This window comes from Manis javanica, chromosome 10 (assembly GCF_040802235.1).
Source record: "Manis javanica isolate MJ-LG chromosome 10, MJ_LKY, whole genome shotgun sequence".
Lineage (NCBI taxonomy): Eukaryota > Metazoa > Chordata > Mammalia > Pholidota > Manidae > Manis > Manis javanica.
The window spans coordinates 32299294-32318519 of record NC_133165.1 but is presented as its reverse complement, the minus strand read 5'-3'; the positions used below and the strand labels follow the sequence as shown (position 1 = coordinate 32318519).

Below are 19226 nucleotides of genomic sequence, written 5' to 3'. Positions count from 1 at the left end.
TGTATACAAAATTCACAGGTGACGTGCCCAGGGAGGAACCTCAGAGAGAAAGGCTTTGGCTAGGTACAGGGAAGGGCCCCCGGGATGTTTGGGGTGGACACACCTTTCAGGCTGGGAGGCAGTGGACAGAGAAAATCATCAGTAACCCAAATACAAATTCACAACAGCTTTGGGATGACGTTCAGAATGACCTGCAATGGAGCTGCTTCTCATGCAGGCAACCACGCGTACATGCCCAGGGGGAGAGGCTGCATGGATTTTTTAAGGGAAATCATGGTCAGTGAATCACCCAGAGGGCTTCGGAAAGACCAGCTAGTCCAAACGAACGTTGAATAAGTAAAGCTGATCCTACACTCACCCTGTGGTCCAGCTATTCTACCCCATGCATATGTTCACTAAAAGTCGTGTGCAGAAGTGTTTGAAGCAGCACTATTCATAACAGGCAAAAGCCAGGTGCTTTTATATCCAAAAGAATTGAAAGATCTTGAAGGGACATTTGCACATCCATGTTCACTGCTGCATTATTCACAACAGCCGAAGGGTGGGGACAACCCAACTGTCCATGGACAGATGTGTGGATATATACACGATACGGTCCATGCATACAGTGGCAGTTTCCTCAGCCTTAAAAAGCAAGGAGACTCTGACCCATGGTTCCACAATGATGAACCCTGCGGCCATCACTAAGTGAATTGAGCCAGCCACAAAAAGACAAATGCTGTATGAGTCCACTTATATGAGGCACCTAGAGTAGTCAAATCCATAGGCACAGAAAGTGGAACGGCCCTCAGGGCCTGCGAGGTCAGCGGGGGCACTGAGGAGGTTGTGCTTAATGGGGACAGAGTTTCAGTTTTGTAAGATGAGAAGGGTTCTGGAGGTGGATGGGGGTGCTGGCTGCTCAACAATGTGAATGTACTTAATACCAGTAAAGTGTGTACTTAAAATGGTTAAGATGGGAAATTTTATGTTTATTTTGCCACAATACAAAAAACCCTAAAAATACAAATATGTATATGATGGATGAATAAATAGTCAATAATTTAAAAAAATGGATACCACCTAACTAACAACTGGTAGAGTGGGTAGGTGAGCTCCAATACAGCCAGGCCATGCTGTGGAATACTATACAGCTCTGAAAAGCAAACCACCAGGACAGCATGGTGCAATCCCACACACAGAAGGTGGAACTAAAGAAGACAGACAACAAGGGGAGCATGCCAGGTGCTTCTATATACAGGACAGTTACAAAGGCACCTAAGCAGTGACTCTTGGGGGTGGTTAGTAGTGGAGGTGGGCCAAGGGGTCTTGGAGATCTGGTCACATTCCACACCTTCAGGTAGATGGTGAGGGCTCGGTTTATGAAAATTCACCAAACTGTGCATTTATCATCCCAGTGCTTTTCTACAGCACATATTGTTCATCAACAAAGTCTTTAAAAAGCAAACAAACCAGAGGAGAGTGGGGGTACCGAGGCACTAAGGCAGCAGAGGGATATCCCCCTTAGAAAGCCTTCTTCCTCTGCTTGTGGACCAGACACCCTCGTCTCCCAGGGTCCTCTTTGGAGCTAAGAGCATGTCTGCATGCTTCTCCTGAGCCTGTATGTGGCCCTGGGCCCCTCTCACAGGCCTTGAGGATTAGCAGCCCCTGCAGCGTGCCGGAGTCCACGGTGACCAGCACCTGGGCGTCCACAGCCACGGAGTCCACCACAGTGTAGCCCAAGCCTTCGACTTGGCCCGGGACCCCCAGGGCCTGGAGGGGTTGAGGGAGACTTGAAAGCTGGGCTTTCTTACCAGAGTTGAGTTCAAAGTGGGCACCAGGAGTCCTAGGGATGCCCTGGAACAGGCCACAGGATGGTGCGTGAGGGCACGTCTTCCCAGGAGAGGGTTTGTGACTCTGATCAGGCTCTCGAAGCACCTAAGGGTCTCATGTGAGCTTCTCCCTCCCCACTCCTGCCTCCCCAAACGATAAGGGATCCGATTTTTGCACCAAGAGAACCAATCCTTGTGAAGCCTACCAGGTCCAGCATTGGGCAGTGGCTGGCAGCTTCAGGACCCCCTTTCCCACATCCTCCGCCCTCTGCCCCACCTCCCTGGAGCACAGAACCAACCTCCTGCTCTACGTGGACAGATGAGCTGGTCGGGAGACAGGCTGGGAGGCTGGCCTCCCCAGACACCCTTTGGTTCCTTCCGCCTGCCCCTCCCTTAGCAAAGAGCAGGAGAGATGCCCTCGGTTCACCTGGCACCACTGCCACCCAGGAAGGCCAAGCACAGGGTATCTGCCATCTTAGCCAATCCTGAGAGCAGAGGGGGCATTTGTGCCCCATTCTGTGTATGTGGAACGGAGGCCCAGAGAGGAGTGCGGACTTGCCCAAGGTCGCTCAGAGTCCAGGGCTTCCTGGCCTTCAAGATGGCCTTCCCGAGACCCCGTGCAGCTGCCTGCCACAGCACTGAACCCTGTCAGCCTTCCTCATTGTGGAAGGCTTTCCAGCCTGGCCTCTGTGCCCCCTTCTGTCCTGCGGTCCCCCCACCTCCCTGGCTATTCCTTTTCAACCCTGCCCCCAGCTTTGCAGCTCAGGGTGCCCCCAGTCATCCACACCCACCCCACAGCCATCTCAGCCAGTCTTGTGGTTGTAAACAGTCATGCCTATTTATTTACATACTGTCTATGGGGTTTTGTGCTATAATGGCAGCAGCTTGAGTAGTTAGAGCCGGCTGCAGGCATGCAACACCAAAGATATTTACTATCAGAATTTACTTTATAGGAATGGTTTGCTCAGCCTGGTCCTAGGAATGCCCTTCCTTCCCAGCCCTGCCTCAGGGCCTTTGCACTGGCCATGCCGACAGTTCTGTCCCTAGATGCCCACAGGGCTCCTCCTCCTCTCCTTCATGTCTGTGCTCAGGTGTCATCTTGTCTTTGGGGCCAGCCTTCACCTTATATGAAATTGCAGTATCTGCCCTGTGTTTTCACACCACACCCCCATTCCCACTTTCTTTCTCCTCATAGCCTCACCACTATTTACAATGCTCCACAATTTGCTGATCCTGGCATTGCCTGCCCCGACCCCCTGTGCAGCCCCTACCCCACAACCAGGGAGGCATTTCACTCTGCTTTGTTCATGGCTCTATCTGCAAGGTACAGAGAAGGAGCTCAGTATTTGGTGGGTCCATTCCACTGGGGTTCACCCATCTCCCTTGTTTTGCCAGTGGTTGAAATGAAGGCCCCTGTCCTGCCCTCTGGAGACTCTGATGCCCTCCCCTCCCACCCACCCCAGCACCTCCTACCTGCAGGGCCTTGCAGGAGCTCTGGGCCAGCACCTGCCACCACAGCCCACGGTCCAGCTGCAGCTCGCCGACACCCTGCAGCTTACAGGCCCCTGCTCTCAGCTTCAGGCCCAGCCAGTGCCCGGCCTCCTGCCCAAGCTGGATGGCCAGAGAGGTCTCTGGGGGGAGAGCCTGTAGTGCAGGAAATGTGTGCCTCAGCTGCGCTTGGAGAATGGCCGTGGACTGGAGCACGGCCACCGCCAGGGTCAGGGAGGCTGTATTGCCAGGGTCCCTGATGCCACTCCTTCCCCACCTGCAGCCTGCAGGAGCCTCTGGGCTGCGGCCCAGCTGGGAGGCCGAGGCCCTGCTGGGCCAGAGGGCAGGCCCATGCCAGGAGTGATCCCAATTCCCCATCCCCTACTCCGTTACCCCTCCAGCCCCTGGCCTACAAATCTGTGCCTCCCCTATCCCTCCCCCCATCACAGTAACAACAAATCAGATTATAATACACAACAACCACCATGTAAGGAACACGTAGTACACACAGCCTCGTGCTAAGCGCTCTACGTGAATGATCTCCTTTCATCCTCTTTGACAGCTGAGATGGGCAGGTGACTATTCCCACATTACAGATGGAAAACTGAGGCTCAAAAAAGCCAAGCAAATTGCCCAGGGTCATAGGCTAATAAGGAGGCAGCGCTCAGCACTGACCTTGATCTATCTTCAGTCCCTGCTGTCCCATGGGACAGTCACTATCCACAAGGGCCTGTTTCAGTTTAAATGAAAATGAGGTAAAATAATTATGTTTCTTGGGCGCACTGGTGAACACATTTGAAGTGCTCAGCAGCTACATGCCCCTTGTAGCTACAGCCCTGGACAGCAAAGAACAGAACATTTCTAACATCACAGAAAGTTCTAGCAGGCAGGCCTGCTCTACCCCCAGACTCTGTATTTCCTCTGGTGGCTCTGTCGTGTGTTGCCTCGACCGATATGGACAGGGCCTCTGCCGGTGCCAGCACTGTGCTGGGGGACGCCGTCCCTGCCCTGAGAAGGGGGGACGGGTGAGGGGACAGGCGGGGCAGCCAGTCCCGCGCAGACAAGGACTGCAGTGTCCCCTTTCCTGAGAGGCATGCATTCCCCTCCCCCAAACATCACTGGATTATTCATAAGCCATCTCTCAGCCCAGGTAAAACCCAGCCTGTGCTTTTTAACAGACTATGAAACCAAGATGTGACAGTCCCCCTGTCAGCTGAGGACAGGAAGACAGCTCCCCTCAGTTCTTCCTGCACTCAGGATTTTACTAAAAAGACAAATTCCTATAAATTTGGGATCTGAGATCCTCTGCCCCACAGTGCTGCCTGACTCCAATCTCTCCCAGCCTCAGTTTCCTCCTCTGCCAGAAAGGAACGCAGGATTGGAGGTAAGAGGGGCCAAGTGTTGGCGAGGATGTTCGGAGAAGAGTAGCTGGGGGTCATGGGAAGACCGCGGAGGGAGGTACTGGCCAGCTTCAGGCTTCTCACTGGCAGGGATTCTGGAAGCCCAGGGGCGTGTGCCGTAAACCACCTCACTGGCCCCCTTGCTGGCCTGCCATACACACTGCCAGCAGCGGGCAGCCCGGCTCTGTGGCCTGCGTCCATATGCTTTATCCCTGGCAAGCTGCTCCAGCGTGCCCTGCAGCTGGCACAGCCCCACCTGGAGGGCCAGGAAGGTGGCAGGGCCAGGCTGGGTGGCCAGGCTGATGGTGCGGCTGGCGGCGGGCCCATGTGGGTCAGATGCCCGAGGACTGAGGAATGCAGCCCTGGAGTGAGGGCCAGCTGCAGGTGGGCATCTCCACGGCCAGGCCGAGCTCACAGGGGCCCCCCTCAGGCTGCCCTCAGAGTGCAGGACCTGTGGGCGCCTGTGCACTAGAACAGGGGGAAAGTGGGGGGATTCAGGGGCAGCTCTGAAAGCCAAGGAGACGGAGGTGGACACAGGCCTGGGCAGGAAGAGGGCAGGATAGCCTCATCTATGCCAGTCCCTCCCTCTGCATAGTGCCCACACCATGGGCTCACTGATGCCCCAGTGACAGCTGTGGGCTAGTGTTCTGGCTCTGCCACTGACCCGGTCATTCCAACCCAAGCATGTGACCTCAGTTTTCCTGTCTCTAAAATGGGGTGGACCAGAGCACCCTAAGTCACTGGAGATGTAAATGAGTTTATACTCATGACTTGCTAGCCCAGAGCCAGGCCCCCAGGCAGCACTGGCTATTGGAAACTGATCATTAACATCAGTGATCAATGACTGGAAGGAAGAGGTCCTAAGTGACTTGCTCCCCCGGGGCCCTTGACATGCCTCACATGGGGGCACAGGCCAAGGTGGGAAGACAGGGTGAAGGGGCTAACTCCGCCCGGGCCCCCCACCTCTGGGCCCAGGGCTCCACCTGGGACTAGGGGACAAGCAGACCCTTCCTCAGGGGGGCAAGGATTTAAGGAGGCACAACTGTGAAGCCTCAGAGAGCATTCGGCCAGCATGTGCGCGCAGTAAACCTCAGCCCCTACCTTTGACTGTTCTAGCCCTTATTCCCATCTCCCCGGGCCTAGGAGTGCGGTAAGGGACATCACAGGACAAGAACCAGCCCCAGAAAGGGAAATGTGTCTTGGTAGGTCCCTTCGAGAAACAGGAGAAAATTCAGTTTCGGTCTTATTTTTGGCTCAAAACTTTATAGCTAATGAGCCCCAAATTCAAGAGATAATGTTAAAAAGGATGGAAGCCCTTCACGGTGAACACAGAAGTGGGCATACAGCCGGCAGTTAATTTGTGCAGGGGGGAAGTACCCTGCACTGATGGGTGGGGATGGCCTTATGTCCAGCAGGGAGCAGTGGGTCACCAGGGACAGGGTCCAGGTGGTTTGTGTAGCATTGGCCTCAGTCCTGACGTCGCCGTGAGAGATCAGAGTGCACTGGCCCAGGGCCACCTCCCGCTGGGCCCTGCGGGGTTGGTCCCCTTCAACAGACACTCGGATGTGGTTGCTGGGGGCAGACCCTAGAGCCTGAAGTCGAGGCCATGCGTGCTGGAGGCGGCCATCCAGGTGGGCACAGCAGCCAGAGGCTGTGTGGACGTCAGCCTGGGCAAATGTGTCCCCAGAAGATACCTGAGCTGCCAGGCTGGCCGTGCAGGTGTGGACCAGGAGGGAGCCATTCAAGGACCGCACAGCCTGACTCTGCCTCCAAGAAAGGCAGAATGGGGCCAAGCGGGTGTCCCCACAACGTGGGCAATGGAGGGAGGCCCTCCCTGCTGGGCTCTCTGTGTCCCCTGTTAACAAACTACATTCCTGCAAAGTGCTTCTCTCTGAGGAGTGCAACCCAGCCTCCCAGGGAGTCCTGAAGCTTGACCTTTCTGAGCATTTTAGGGTCCCCGGTATCCCCTTGCCGTGGCGCACAGGCTGGTCTCTGCATCCTCCCCAGTTTCCACGGTAGAGGCCTGTCGACTTCTCTCACATGGCCTCTCTGGGCGAGTCTTCTCTTGCTGCCCCCGGTGGGAGTCACTGCTCCTCCAGATGGTGTATTCTAGAGACCTGGGGGGGCCCAGCATTGGGGAGCTGCCCACAGCCTCATCCTGTCTCCAGTGCTCACCTGTCTGCCTGGCGTGGGGACAGTACCGCCAGTGACAGGGCAAACACGCCCTGTGAGCCCCACTGCAGCTAAATGGAGACTGCATTTCCGGGGACATGGCGGGCTCAGAGGGGTCTGGGCAGACAGCCCCCAGTGCCCAGGCCGCAGCAGCCCCTCCCAGAGGCAGACCCCCATCTATCACTTCTGCCCCACTTGTGAGAGGAACCTTTGCACCTCCAGAGGCCTCCCAGTGATGTCCCCCCAGCAGAGTCCTGACAGCTGGGCCGGCGAGACGCCATGGCTGCAGTTGACCTGTGGAGACCAGCAGGGCAGGGCAGGGCCGTGCCACCAGACAGCCCTGGGGAAATGGCAGTGGGGGACTCCTCCCCCTGTGGAAGCTGCCCTGGAAAAATAACCCCCAAAGAGAGGCTTGTGCAGAGACCCTCAGTGTCTTCATTCAATTGAGGACACAGTTAGCCTCTGTGTGCCTGGTTCTAACCGGTCCCTCATGGTCACTACAGGAGGTAAGAGTGCTAACAGTCCCACTTTTCAGATAAGGACCCCGAGGCACCGGCAGTGCAAGCAACTGGCCTGCAGCTGCACAACTGGGAGGTGAGGCAGCAGCCCGGCTCGTTCGCCCCCCCGGGACCCCCACAATGCCTCCCTCACACTTGGGAGGGTCTAGCTGCCCCTTGACGGGCACAGAGGCGACTTCCTGCTTTTCATTCTCGAGAACAATGCAGATACAGCTGTGCACGTGTGTCCTTGTCTGGTGTCCAGGGTCCTGGGAGAGCTGCCCAGAAGCGAGCAGATGGGCGAGGGCCTCAGCAGTGTTAATTTTGCTAGACAGGCTGGGATGCCCCCAAAGCGGCCTTGGTTACACTTCCACAGATGGGGGAGGGTTGGCAGGAGGACAGGTGGACAAGTGGACCAAAGAAGCAGGGAGAGGAGAGGGCGGGGAGTGGAGGGTGGGAAGGAGAAGAGGGTAAGTGGGGCGGGGAGGGGAGAGGTAGGGAGAACGGATGGACGGGAAGGGATAGGAGGGGCTGAGGTGGTACAGTCCGGGCTCGGGTTCTGCTTGGGTGCCAAGGCAGAGAGGCAGGGGATGCTCTGGCAGGCTGGGTTCAGGCCAGGCCATCTCAGCAGTGAGAGTGTCAGCCTGACCCATGTGGGGCCTCTAGTCACTCAACTTGAACTTTGTGGGTGCGGGGCCCAGCAACTGAGAAGTTGTGGTGCAGCCCCAGGGCCACCCCCTCGCAGCTGCCCTGTCCCCTCCTCTGTAGAGCAATGTGAAGTTGCTCACCGTCCATCCACGCTCACCACCAGCCCAGCCACCAGACTGTGTGTTGTGCTCTGGGGAGAAGCACAGCTGTGGTGTCCCTCAGACCTGTTGCCCTCTGGCTGGACCTGCCGTTCCCTAGGTACACCCCGGCTGGCCCTCTCACTCACCTGGAAGTGTCCATGGCTGTCCCAGTAGAAGGGGAGGCCCAGCGCCTGAAGCCAAGCAGCATGTGGTCAAGGTGGGCGTGGAGCCGGCTGCCTGGGGTGCTGGGGGCCCAGCCTGCCAGGCCAAAGGTGGCCTCCAGCTGTCCCCCAGCACTCTGCAGTGCCATGGGCACTGAGAGGTTGGAAGCCACATGGGGGTGAGACAGGAGCATCCCTACCTCCAAGGGGACTCCTGGGGGCGAGAGACCATGGAGGTGGCCACACCCAGTCTATGCACCACAAGGCCCAGAACAGGGATCCCTGCCAGCCTGCCTGCTTCCTGGACGGTCCCTGGAGCTCTGAGCTCCCCTGTCCTGGGCTCCCCAAAACCCACTGCCCCAAATACAGCAGGTCGAACTACATGCAAGTGCAGCATTCCACCATTTCTGATTCCCAGACATGGCGCCTTCATCCAACCCCACCGGGTACATTAATCCCAACACATATCAAGGGACGGGCCCCCAGTCCATCTCGGTGCCTAACACCCCGAGGACAGGGACTGGCTCCCAGAAAGCATGAAGGGAGCAGGGATCTGACGCAGTGCTCTCCCCTCACTGTTGCACCTCTGAGCCCCTCCAGGACTCACAGAAATGTCCTCAAGAAGCTAAAGCAGGGGGTGTCCAAACTCTCCTAACTGCAGCCCAGGAGCCGAGCTGGAGGTCCTGGGAGGCCAGGCTTCCAGGCCGGAGAAGTTGGGCCTGAGGACGGGCGGTCTTGGAGGAGGGGCTGCCAGTAGTGGTTGTCTGCCCTCTGGTTTGGAAGAATGTCCATTCTGGGTAACAGCTGTTGTCCCTATACTGTATGTCTTGGCTAAGTAACAGCCTACGGAAGGTGGAGGCACTAGGAGAAGCTGGTAGGGGAGGATATAGAGCTGGAAGGTAGGTTTGGGGACTGGGGCTTTTTTACCTCCCCAGCCCCTTGGCTTCAGGTGCTGGAAGTCTGTGGGAAAGGAAGGCGGTTGGCACTGTGCACCCATACCTGCTGCAGTCAAGGTGCTGATGTTGTGACTCAGGCTGCCTGAGAGCTGGCCGTGCCCGGGGCCCCAGGTGCAGACCCCACCCAGAGCCAGGCTGGCCACATCAGCATGGACGCTGGCCCCCGAGGCTCCCTGTGTGGGCCCGCAGCTGCCCTCTCAGCTTGAGCTCTCCCGGCAAGGCCTGGCTGCTGTTCTGAGGACGCCGGTCACGCTGCATGCACTGGTGCCATTCCCTGCCTTCTCGTGCTTATCCCGCAGGAGGAAACCCAGCACAGCTGAGTCGGCAGTGACCCTGATGGTACCTGCAGAGGAAAGGAAAGAAGCTATAAAGACCAAAGGGTCATCTCAGGGGACTGGCTGCTTTGGGTGGGAGGGAAAGAATCCTGGGGTGGGAAGTTCTGGGATCCAGGATGTTGTAATTCTAACGCACATTAGAGGGGCATGTCTGGGATACAGACCAATGAAATCAGCTCCCTCCCAGAATGCTCTGAGGATCAAGCGAGCTAATTCACAAGCAAAAGGGCATTGGCCAAAAAGCAGCAAGGCTGATAAGGCAGGTCTGTGATACCAGAGCTCAATTCTTGCCCAAGAGGCTCACAGACCACAGCTAATGGAATGGCCCCACTTTACAGACAGGAAAACTGAGGCCTGGGAGGATTTGAGAGATCCCATCTTGAATCCTCGAGATAGAAAAGTTGCTCAGAGGTCTCTTCCATCCAGAATGAAGATCGCACACCGTGAGGCCAGTCCCATGCCTCTACGTAACTCATGCATCAGGGAAATTCTTATTCTTTTCAGAACCATTTAGGTCTCCTGACCCCACTGACTTCTCTTAGGGCCTTAACATGGTCCAAGTGCCCTTATACCTCCCTCCTGTCATTCCCTGATTGACTTAGGAGTCACCACCTCCAGGAAGCCTTTCTTGGCCCCTCTGCATCCCCCCAGGCTGAGTTAGACACCCTGTTCTGTGCTTCTAGACACAGAGCTCATGTTAAACTCTATCACAGAGTGGAGAGCACCTTCCACAGAGACACAACTTTCTTGCAGAACCATCTTTTTAGGGGCTCTCTGTCACCATGTCCTACAAGATGTTCGCCAGTTTCCTCATCTGGAAAACATGGGTAGCCAGAGTAAAAGTTCATTAGATTATTGTGAAGATAACATGAAATGATGTCAATGGAAGAGAATAGAGCCCAGGAATAGACCCACAACACACAGGGTCAGTTGATTTTCAACAAAGGATCAAAGGTAATTCAGTGGAAAATAATGTGTTGCAATAACTGGAATATAAATATGTTGAAATGATTGGAAAGCCATATATAAAAAAACTACTTTGGCCTTTACCCAATCATATACACAGAGCAATTCAAAATTAACCACAGACCTAAATCTAAAACATAAAACCGTAAAACATTTAGGAAAAAAGAGAAGAGAAAAATTTTGTGGCCTCAGGTTAGGTGAAGATTTCTTATACAACACCAAAAACATAATCCATAAAAGAAAAAGTGATAAATTGGACTGTATCAAAATAAAAACCTCTGCTCTTCAAAAGACACACTTTTAAAAAATGAACAGACAGACCATAGATTGGGAGATGATATTTTCAAAACACATATCTAATAAAGGACTTGTATAAATGATCTTCAAACTCAATAATAAAAAAACTAATAACTGAAGGAGGAGCACCCCTAAAAAGAGCACAGAACAAAACACACAACATATGAAGAAGGGAGGAGGAGGAATAAGAAGGGAGAGAAGAAAAGACTCTCCAGACAGTGTATACAACAGCTCAATAAGCGAGCTAAGTTAGGCAGTAAGATACTAAAGAAGCTAACCTTGAACCTTTGGTAACCACGAATCTAAAGCCTGCAATGGCAATAAGTACATATCTTTCAATAGTCACCCTAAATGTAAATGGGACTTAATGCACCAATCAAAAGACATAGAGTAATAGAATGGATAAAAAAAGCAAGACCCATCTATATGCTGCTTACAAGAAACTCACCTTAAACCCAAAGATAAGCATAGACTAAAAGTCAAGGGATGGAAAAACATATTTCAGGCAAACAACAGTGAGAAAGAAAGCAGGGGTTGCAGTACTAATATCAGACAAAATAGACTTCAAAACAAAGAAAGTAACAAGAGATAAAGAAGGCCACTACATAATGATAAAGGGCTTAGTCCAACAAGAGGATATAACCATTCTAAATATATATGCACCCAATACAGGAGCACCAGCATATGTGAAGCAAATACTAACAGAACTAAAGAGGGAAATAGACTGCAATGCATTCATTGTAGGAGACTTCAACACACCACTCACCCCAAAGGATAGATCCACCGGGCAGAAAATAAGTAAAGACACACAGGCACTGAACAACACACTAGAACAGATGGACCTAATTAGACATCTATAGAACTTTACATCCAAAAGCAACAGGATATACATTCTTCTCAAGTGCACATGGAACATTCTCCAGAATAGACCACATACTAGCTCACAAAAAGAGCCTCAGTAAATTCCACAATATTGAAATTCTACCAACCAATTTTTCAGACCACAAAGGTATGAAAGTAGAAATAAATTTACAAAGAAAACAAAAAGGCTCACAAACACATGGAGGCTTAACAACATGCTACTAAATAATCAATGGATCAATGAACAAATCAAAATAGAGAAAATAGATATGCCTAAAGGAAAAGGGTGGGAAAATAAATATAACTCTCTTGCTAATAAAAAAGCAAGAGTAGTAACAATTGTATCAGACAGTTGACTTTAAGACAAGGAGTCTTATGAGAAATAAGTAGTACATTTCAGAATGATAAGTGGGTTAATTCACCAAGAAAGCATAACACTCATAAATGCTTATACACCTAATATCAGTAGGTCAACCTGCATGAAACAAAATCGACAGATCCCAAAAGAGAAATAGAGATAGATATTCACCATCACAGTTGGAGAGTTTAACATTCTTCCCTCATTAACTGATATAATAACAAGACAAAAATATCAGTGAGGTTATATATCAGAACAGTACAACCAAGAACTTTGACCTAATTTGGCACTTATAGAATATTGCACCCAACAAAAGCTGAATACAAATTCTTCTTATGTATGTTCACAAGAGAGATTATATACTGGCACCCCCAAAAAAAGTCACAACCAATCTTAAATGACTAATCCTACAGAATAGATCTTCCGACCACAATGAAATTAAACTGAGTATCAAAAAGCTATCTAGAAGAGTATCAAATACTTGGAAATTAAGCAACATATTTTCATGCATCAAAAAAATCACAAGAAAAATCTAAAAATATTTCTAAATAAAATGATAGTGAAAATACACGACATCAAAACTTGTGAGATGCATCTAAAGGAATACTTAGAGGAAAATGTATGGCTTTATATACGTATATTAGAAGAGACAAAAGGTCTGAAAATCAATGGTTTGAAGGTCCACCTTAATAAACTAGAAGAGCAACGGGAACCCAAATTAAGCCTACGAAAGGAAATAATACAGGTAAGGGCCGAAATCAATGAAATTGGAAAGAAAGAGACAGCAAGAGAGAAAATTAACAAACCCAAAGGCAGGTTCTTTGAAAGGATCAACAAAATTGATGAAATCCTGGTTAGACTAATAAGGAATAGAGAGAGAGGGAGAGAAGAAACGCAAGTTACAGCCGTCACGGATGACAGCAGGAATATTACTATAGATCCTGCCTACGTGAAAAGGCTAATAATAGATGTAATGAACAACTGAATGCCAGTAAATAGGACAACGTAGTTGAAATGGACAAATTCCTTAAAAGATATAACAGCCAAATTGACTCATGATGAAATAGAAAATCTGAATAGCTTTCTGATCTATTCATTTTCCAAAACATTATTTCCACAGATCAAACTCCAGATGGCTTCACTGGTAGAACCTATGAGATATCAAAGGGAATATTAACACCAGTCTTACACGAACTGTCTCGGAGAGAAGAGGAGAGGAGAAGAAACTTCTTAACCTGTCTAATGGAGTCAACACACAAAGGAAAAAATAAAAACTTAATGGAGAAACCTGGCAGATGCTACCTTCATCACGTGATCAAAACTAATGTCACCAATACTGGGACAAAGTGACATCAAGTGCCTGCGGATGTGACAGTGTCTCACTTCTGTGGCATTTTGCCATAAACGCTTTCTTTAAAGTGGTCAGGAAGCATCACAGAAACCCAAAGTGAGGGATATTCCACAAAATGACTGGCCTGTAGCCTTCAAACACACAAATTTCATGAAAAGGAAAGAAATACCGAGATACTGAAGAAACAATACAACTAAACGTAACGAATGATCCAGGATTTTCTTTTACTCTAAAGGATGATATTGGGACAACCACTGGAATTTGAGTAAGGTCTACAGATGAGGTAACAGCACTGTATCTATGTGAATTTTCTGATTTTGGTAACTGTTGTGGAATGTGGGAGAACATCTTTATTTCTAGAAAATTAACACTGAACTATTTAGGGGTGAAGAACTATCATGTCTGCAACTTAGTAAAACACAGTTCAGGATTAATATATATTTTTTACATACAAATCAAAATGTTTTATCCATACATGTATATATATATATAGAGAGAGAGAAAGAGAATAAGAATTATAAAGCATTTATGGCAGAAAGTCAATAATTGGGGAAGATGGGTAAAGGGAATCCTCTTTACTATTCTTGCCACTTTCCTGTAACTCTGAAATTATATCAAAATAAAAAGCATTAGAAAAAATATGCTTGGGAACACTGCACCCCACTCTCCCTCCTGTGTAGTTGTGATGCCATTAGTTACATTGAAGGCTCTGACAAGTCCTCCATAAAGAAGCCTGTTTAGTACTTAGCAGAAAATTCACTTTTCAGACAAAAGTGTATCACCAGTGTGTGTGATGCTGGAATGGAGCATCAACAGACTTGAAAATGTGTAGGATTTCATCTGCCCTGTGGCTCCATAGAAAATACTTGCTCAAGACCTCCATGCACCTGACCCATGGCATTCCGCAGGCCTTCACCCTCTCTGAGTGTCTCCGTCCACTTCAGCATGCACTTGAGGGTCAAGAGGCGGGGCACAGGTGCCCAGCCAACCACCGTGTGCCGGACTTGGTGCTGCAGGGTCAGGACCCGGCCTCCCCTCTGCAACTCAGATGCCTAGAGATAAAGCTCTGCTGTGTTCTGGCCCAGTAGTGCTCTGGAAAACAGGCAAGTCCTAGGAAAGAAGGTGATGGTGGCAGGTTAAAGGACAGCATCCATTCCTGCAGGCAAATAGTATTTTTCCCCTTCATTTAAGCAGGCCAGGCCATAAGGTGTGGGTGCGTGAACCCACAGTCCAATCCCATCACAGGACTGCATTATAATAGGGGGTTAAGAACACGGGTTTGGGGTTTGGGCCCAGGAAACAAGATCAGCCATGCTTTCCTTGGTGTAATTCACACAGCTGTCTATTTCCCTTATAGCCTTTGCACATAATGCCACCAGTGGGTTTATCTTTTTTGCATTGGCTCCTAGGAAGCTCAGAGTCAAAAATCAGCCCAAATCTAGAAAAGGTACAGGACCTCACAGCATGCATTTTGCTTACTGATGCCACTTTGAGCACCTTCCCATTTTCCCCATTTTTCTTTTCCCTTTGTCCTAATTTCCTCACATATTTTTTTAAAATCTGGAAAAAGAGTTGCCAACTATGGGCCTTCGTGGGCCAAAACCAGTCTGCCATTTGTTTAGTAAATAAGGTTTCATTGGCATGCAGCCACACCCACTCATTTACATGTTTTTTATGATGCTTTTGAGCCACAACAGCACAGTAATTGCAGCAGAGACCATATGGCCAAAACTATTTACCATCTACCTTTTACTGAAAGTTTGCCAATTTCTGACCTAGAACTATATACCTTTTTATAGTCTGCCTCAAAAGACTTGGGGATAAGGATGGGCAGTTGGACAGATGGATGAACAGACGGATGGCTAGCCAGCCATAGGTGGTAATTCTGGGAACAGGGTTATCTAGGTCCATGTCCAAAGCTTTGGGTCTCTGCGAATTCAAAAAAGCTGTCAAAGCTGAGACTGCAGGGGAAAAAGGGAACTACCATTTAATGGAGGCCCAGCGTGTGCCAGAACGTGCCATGCTCAGAGTAGCAGCATTGAGAGCAGCTGGGTAATGAACACTCGCTGGCCAGGTGCTGCTCGGGAACTCACATGTGCTGCTCAGTTAGTCCTAGGACAGTCCTGGGGGGGAGGCTGAGGAACTCAGGCACAGAGGACACAGCGGCTTGCCTGAGGCCCCAGAGGCAGTGAAGGCAGAGCTGGGTCTGAAGCAGCTGGTCCCTGTCCCAGGAGTTGACAGCCATGTCCTAGTGGACTTATCAATACATGAGGATGTGGCTAAAGAGAAAAGACAGGAGGGAAATACAGAAACATATTCCCCATGACTCTCATCAGGGATTTTTGTTTTATTCTCTATACATTATAATCTTTCAAGTCATCTACAGTGAATGTAGTTTTAACTTAAAAAGATAAGAAAAAAGAAGAAGATAGAAAATCGGGTGTCTCTTCCTTCCATTGCTGCAATGCCTTAAAACCAAGAATGGCACCAGCGGGGGTAATGTGGGCCTGGTCCCGGAGGGACGGAGAGGGGGACTGAGCGATGCCTTCGCAACTCCCAGGACGCCAGCCCTTTGCCCTTGGGGGCCCCCTACCCCCTTGCAGACCACTTGGGGACAGTCACCTGGCTGGGTGCTCTTGCCCGACAACTGCAGCTGAACAGTGTTGGGGGCTGTGGGGGCCACCTGGCGGAGAAGAATATTCACACCCCAGCTCTGGCTGCTTCTCCAGGCATCCTGGCTGGTGGCGGCCTCCAGCAGAACCAGCTCCCGGCTGGACATGCGCACAGACAGGGAGCCGTTGAGGCTGTGCTCCTTGGAGTGCCTGGCAGCCGCCTGCACCTGCAGGGAGGCAGGAGAGGGCTCAGCAGTAGAGGGAGGGCAGGAGGGTCTGAGGAAGATGGGTATGCAAGAGGGCCCCTTCCTCTAGGAAGCCTTCCTGAACCACTCGGGCTTATCAGCGAACCCTCAGGAAAAGAAACTAAATAGAGCAAGAATGCGGGACAGCCATCCCTGACCTCAGTGCCTAGCCCGAAAATGGGGTCTCAACTTGTCATTTCTACCACATGTAAAGTGGGAATTTCCATCTTACAAATGGGAGAACTGAGGCTCACATATTCAACCCAGGTGTGCCTGGGTCTAAAACTCATGCCTGTGCCTGAAGAAGTCTCCTGGGGGAAGCAGAGGACCCCTGTACAATCCAGTTACAGAAAAGGATGCCCCAAAGAGGATACCCTCGGGCCCAGAGGGTACCCCAGAAGCTCTGGAAGTCAAAGGACGAGGTATCTGGTGCATAAAAGGGGTCCACACCAGGGGTCAGACGGGAGCAAAGGGTTAACCAGGGCACTGGGGGGAGGAATGGGTGGGGTTCAGGGAGGCCAACTCCACCAGTTCTGCAGGACCCAGAGCCCCTTTCCTAATTGGGCCTCAGTTTCCCCATCTACAGGGGAGAAACTGGCCTAGCCCAGTCTGTACATATAATCACATGGGAAGCTTTTAGAAGTATGCCTCTTCCCTCCACAGATGGATTGGAAAACAGTGGTACATCCATGCAAAGGAATATTATTTGTTGGTAAAAAGGAATGAGCGAGCAAGCCCGAAAAAGACATGAAGGAACTATAAATGCATACTACTAAGTGAAAGGCACCAATCTGAAAAGGCTACACGCTGAATGATTCCAGCTCTAGGACCTTGGGGAAAAAGCAAATCAATGGGGAATGGCTTGGTGGCGGAGGGTTAGGGGAGGAAGGGGATGAGCAGGGGGGGCACAGCGGGTTTTGAAGGCAGTGCAACTACTCTGTGTGATACCATAAAGGCTGATACATGGTATTATGGACCTGGCAAAGCTGATAGAATGTGCAAGACAGAGTGAACCCTAGTGTAAACTACAGACTTTAGTTAATAGATTATTAACAATGGGCCACATGAATGTAAGATGGTGGTAAGAGAAGCTGGGTGTGGTGGGGAAAGACTACACGGGAACTCTGTACTCTGTCCAATTTTTGTGTAAACCTGAAATTGCTCTAAAATATGAAATTTATTAATTTTCAAACAAAGGAGTCCTGGGACACCCCTGACCAATCAATTCAGCATCTCTAGGCTGGGGCCTGGCTATGACCTGCAGCCTCCCAGGTGATTCCTTTGTGTAGCTTGGGCTAAGAACTTCTAGGCTTCACCCATGTTCTCTCTGACTGGCCTCTGGGAGGGGTCCCGTGGAGCACCCGTTCTCAGTGGGGACAGTATCAGCTCCACACGCAAACACAGGTTCTTGAGGGCGGGTTTTAAAAGCCTTCTTCCGATGCACGCGGCACATAAACAAATCCAGAACATCTATGGAATTAAAATTTCAGAACGAACAACTAAGGGGAAAAAGTGTCTAAAAAGTCTCCTTGAGGAGGTGATAATGAAAATTAGAGATACCTTGGGAGAGTTTCAGAGGAGGCCAGGTCGAGAAGGCCAAGCTCCTGTGCATTTCCCCAGGCCCATCCAACCATGATATGAACAAAGGCATCTGCTGCTTTAAAAGGTGCTCATACAGTCTGAACCCATTAGGTGACCCAGACTCCAAGCATCCAGCAAGTTCCACCCCCCAATTTCCCAAATGAGCATGGGGCAGAGCTTGGGTCAGACCTCTCCCATTCCATCCAAGATCCTCCACCTACTGCAAATCACACCACCTCTCTCAGATTCCCATCCACAAAATGCTATGACGGCAATGTCACAAGGTCCCATGAGATGATCCAGGTAAAGGGCAGAGAACAGAGCCCAGCACAGGATAAACACCCAAAGACGTCAGCTCCTATTAGAAATGATTACAGTGACACCATGTTCTTTAACCCACGATGCCAGCAGCCCTCTGATGTGCCACGATTTTATGGAACGCCGTAAAGTGAAAACAGTGAGTGTGTGTGACAGTGAACCTGTGGGGATTTGAACATCCTGATTGCAGAGATGTAAGTACAGGAAAAAGTGTGCATTTGAGTCATCAGTTTCCCTAATTCCAAGCCCTTCTCAGGTTCCTTCTGAGGTTCCAAAACCCACCAGCACAGGGCTGAGCACACAGCAGGCATTAAAAATTGTTCTCAACAACATCCAAAAGACAAACAACAACAAATGCTGGCGAGGATGTGGAGAAAGGGGAACCCTCCTACACTGTTGGCGGGACTGCAAATTGGTGCAACTGCTGTGAAAAGTAGCATGGAGTTTTCTCAAAAAACCAAAAATGGAAATACCATTTGACCCAGTCATTCCACCACTAGAAATTTACCTGAAGAAAACAAAATCCCTGACTCATCAAGACATATGAACCCGTATGTTTATCACAGCAGTATTTGCAACAGACAAGATTTGGAAGTTAAGTGTCCATCAATAGGTGAATGGATAAAAAACATGTGGAACATATAGACAATGGAATATTATTCAGACATGAAAAGAAATCCTGCCATTTGCAACAAAATGGACAGATCTAGAGGGTAATAGGCTCGATGAAAAAAGCCAGGTGGAGAAAGACAAATACCATATGATTTCACTTCTTTGTGGAGCATAACAACAAAGCAGAACAGAAGGAACAAAACAGCATTAGACTCAGACACTGAGAAGGTTACCAAGGGGGAGGGGAGGGGACGGAGGTGGGGTAGGGGTAGGGGACTAGTGAACCACCATGATGAACATCTGAGGAAATAAGAAAAAAAGAAATCCCCAAGAAATACTGAGTTGTATAACTCAGGACGTGTGCAGTGGGCATCATTTGGCCGGTGGGAGGCCTGACAGTTGTTTGTTGTGGGCTTCACC

At 50.2% G+C, this 19226-nt stretch overlaps 1 long non-coding RNA gene across 1 annotated transcript; it reads right to left on the bottom strand.

Annotated features, from left to right (window-relative positions):
- Positions 1 to 9480: 9480 nt before the first annotated feature.
- LOC140844044 (uncharacterized) lies at positions 9481 to 15675 on the bottom strand. The gene is made up of 3 exons (XR_012122172.1): positions 15532 to 15675; positions 14326 to 14548; positions 9481 to 9613 (listed from the first exon to the last, which is right to left on the bottom strand). It is a non-coding gene; the product is annotated as an uncharacterized lncRNA (long non-coding RNA).
- Positions 15676 to 19226: the final 3551 nt, after the last annotated feature.